Source organism: Oncorhynchus clarkii, chromosome 25, assembly GCF_045791955.1.
Source record: "Oncorhynchus clarkii lewisi isolate Uvic-CL-2024 chromosome 25, UVic_Ocla_1.0, whole genome shotgun sequence".
NCBI lineage: Eukaryota > Metazoa > Chordata > Actinopteri > Salmoniformes > Salmonidae > Oncorhynchus > Oncorhynchus clarkii.
This window is the reverse complement of record NC_092171.1, coordinates 12,923,643-12,927,590: the sequence shown is the minus strand read 5'-3', so window position 1 is coordinate 12,927,590 and position 3,948 is coordinate 12,923,643. Positions and strand designations below refer to the sequence as shown.

Sequence of the window (3,948 nt, the reverse complement as noted above, 5' to 3'; positions counted from 1 at the left end):
AGCTCATGAAACATGGGACCAATACTTCACATGTTGTTTATATTTTTGTTCAGTATAAATGGTTGAAAGCATAGTGATAACACATTGGGAATTCAACAAACATCTGGCTGTCTTTTTAAGCGGGTGAATAAAGTTTGAAATCTCTTAATCAATGTCTCAAACAAATATTATCCACATTTCCACTTGGAAATTACCTGGTGTGCCCAGTGGGTACAGTGCACTGTAGTGTCGGGTCCAAGGCTGTACTGACTTGTGGGTCAGGGGTCAATTTGAGATTCAGCAATATTCACTATATCACCCAATATAATCACACCCTGCTTTGTAGTAAGCACCTGCTTGGTCTTTCTGTTGGATAGCTCCCCTTTCGCACCAAATACTTTTTACTGAAAAGACTGGTTAGTGCAAATCATTCAATGGAACAAGTGAATGCTTATTTGTATTTTAGAGATTTTTAAGAGAGATGAGATCTGTCCTAAAGAAATACATTTAATTTAAAGACAGATAGCGCACAATTGACCCAGCATTGTCCGGGTTAGGGGAGGGTTTGGCCGAGGGGGCCTTACTTGGCTCATCGCGCTCTAGCGACTCCTAGTGGCAGGCTGGGCGCCTGCAAGCTGACTGCAGTCGCCAGTTGAACAGTGTTTCCTCCAACACATTGGTGCGGGCGGGTGTTCAGAAGCTCAGTTTGGCGGGTCATGTTTTGGAGGACGCATGACTCGACCTTCACCTTTCCTGAACACATTGGGGAGTTGCAGCGATGAGACAAGATCGTAATTGGATATCATGAAATTGGGGAGAAAAAGGAGGTAAAAACAAATTGCCAATGATATGCACAGAGGAGCATAATATGAAAATAATATTTCCATAGACTTGTAAAAACACATTGGAATTCAGAGCAATCTCGAAAACATATTTTCAATGCTGAATGTAACAGTCACTATTGGACTCCCTGACTAACCATGTTATCATCACCCACAGTAGTTTGAGGCAATCTCTACCTATTCCCATCTTCACATGGTGAACAAGGAGCCATTCTGGATCCATCATTGGAGTGACCAAAGGGTAGATGTACTTCCTGCCCAGGCATCACAGGTCCTCCAGGATCTTCCTGAAGTGGTTCCTGATCTTGACCCCAATGAAGGCGTACAGGATGGGGTTGAGGCAGCAGTGGAAGTAGGCCACGCTCCTGGTGGTGGTGAGGGTGGTGAGGATGACCTTCCCCACCTCACACTCCCTCTGTTGGAACAATGCCACTGTGTGGTAGAGCAGGGCCACATTGTATGGCAGGTAACACATGAAGACCACCATCACAGCTAGGACCACACGCACTGCCTTAAGTGAGAGAAGATACAACAAGATACACTTAATTGACCCTATAAGAAACATTGACTGTATTCTTATAATTAAACATTCTAATTCTATGACTGGAACTTTGGTGGATACTGGAACTTTGTGCCTATGGGTGCTGTGGGCCCTGGGCAGGGTCCAGATGATGCTGGCATAACAGAAGACCATGACCAGGAGGGGCAGGAAGAACCCCATGGGCACCTGCAGGTTGGCCAGTTTTATGACGGTCATAAAATACCTTACAGGAATTTTCTCTCCCTTGCCATGCAGCATTGAGGGGAAAGAACCCTTTGTTACAAAGAGATACTTCCCGCTAAAACTCCAACATCCAAAAATGGAAGATGAAACAAAATATCTAACACAAAGAATGTGGGAAATGGTCGGGAGGGCCTTAAAAAACAATGATGTCAAGTAATGTATTGTTTTGTGACATCATTAAAGATGTTATAACAGAAACATTGTAACTTTAAGAGCATTCACAATGTATATATATATCTAAATGTTGTAAAACGTATATGATTAAATATGAAAGAATTTGTTAGAAGATGAAATGTGATTTTAGTCTTCTAAATGAGATAATTGTTTTTCATATAAAGTTTTACCCAGCCAGTAACCACGCCCACGTGAGCACAGACATTATGCCAAAAGGATGGAATGCCCCTTTTGCCAGAGTGCTTATAAAGGACTCCTAAAGAATTAACATATTAGACCAAAACATGCCGGGTTGCTGCCGGTGTGTAAAGTGGTTGTAGCTGTAACCTGAATAATCAACCATTGAGGCCAGACAGCATGGAGCGGTGGCTACACGGCTGACAAATGGTTTAAAAATACAAGACCAGAAAGCATGGAGCGGTGGCTACACGTTGAAATGGTTGCAATTTAAATACAGACCAGCATGACCGACAGCGTGAGCTGAGCATTACGAAATGGTAAGACCCTCGGAAACTCAACAGAGAAGAAGAAGACTAGACTAAGACATGGACCGCCTGCAGCTCTGCATGTAATGTAGTCTAGGAAACTCGACCGAAGACGAGAAAAGAAGAACATTTCCCACTCAACACCGTGCGGTACATCTGATGTGTCCAGTCTAACGAACACTCATGAACAAAGAGAGCCTACTACTACAACTGAGGACATTGTGACTTCTGGTGGACAACCAGAGACTTACACAACCAGAGACTTCTGTCTAACTGACTCCCCATAGACGGACCTGCCGATTTCAAAAGAGAGACGACAAAGACACACATGCGTAAATATGTGTTGCATGTCTAAATCTGAATGAGCGGTGGTTAGGGTGCTAAATTTCCATTTTATCGTTTAGCGTATTTTCCACATGTATGTACAATGGGTCCCCTCTCTGTCTCTCCCACTCTTTCTTTCTCCACCCCTTTCATTGTGTAACAAGCCGTCATATCGGGTTAGTCCACTAGGGACTTTTCATTACATTATGTTAGTAATCAACGTATAATCTATCCTGTGTGTGTGTGTTTCTGTAATTCTGTGTGATTATTTAGTTCATCAGTAAATAAATGATTAAGCCAAATTGTGTATCACTGAATCATCAAATAGACTAGAGTTCATGCAGATTTGAAGTCAACGACGTTCAGAATGAGACTGATATGAGGGAATAATAATTAATGGATGACTAATATGATAACGATATATTCTGATATATTCTTGAGTTAATTCGGGAAACGGTAACTCATTAAACAAACCTTTTCCTTGGTGCCCCAAGATTGCTAATGAGTTAATTGTTACATGATTAATTTAATCATGTAATAATTAAACATAGTTAACTGATTTGATAAAATTATCGTGACCACATTAATGATAGTCACGTCACGACACGTCACAACAAATCTGCCTCTGACTTCACTGTAACATGAACGACATTGAAACATCAGGAGCTTTATTAGGAACTGCACCAAACCCGTACCTTGCAGACCACTCAGCCCATGCTCCAGTCATGCTTCTCATTGTAGATGATGAGTGGCAGGGTCACGATGAACAGAAGATCTGCCACAGCCACGTTCAGGAGGTACACGTCCGTCATGGTCTTGGCTTTCTTGTAGAAGGCATATGTGACAATCACCAACGCATTGCCACAGAGACCGAATGCACAGATGAAGGAATGGACGTAGGTCTGTATGACTATCTCCATATCACGGTTGAGATTCAGGTTACAGATATATGCTGTTCCGCTTTCATCAGGATAACCTTCAGTGTAGTCTTTTGGGTCATAATCATATTCATCTGTTTGCATCGCATTACGCACCTCCATGTTTATCACCTGTGGAGAAAAAATATATTTCTGCAGAAAATAGTAGGCCTTCTATCATGATTTAGTTATTGAATGTCATGATGTACAGTCAAGTCCATGACAAAAAGAGAAGATATAAACATCACAGTAACTGTGAACTATTGTCTGTAGCTTCAATGTGACATGTCCTATTTTACACATACAGCAGTGAAAGTGTTCAACTGCAGAGTGCAAACCCTATTTACTGAGAAACAAACATGTCTGAGAGCTTGAGAACATCCGTTGGTTGTGAATGACCCCATTTTCTGTTGTAACCAAGAGTACATCAAGGCACGTGTAGG

The 3,948-nt window shown here is 41.8% G+C and overlaps 1 pseudogene; it reads right to left on the bottom strand.

Annotated features, from left to right (window-relative positions):
- Positions 1-568: 568 nt before the first annotated feature.
- LOC139383565 (C-C chemokine receptor type 6-like) lies at positions 569-3,628 on the bottom strand (annotated as a pseudogene).
- Between the last annotated feature and the right edge of the window lie 320 nt (positions 3,629-3,948).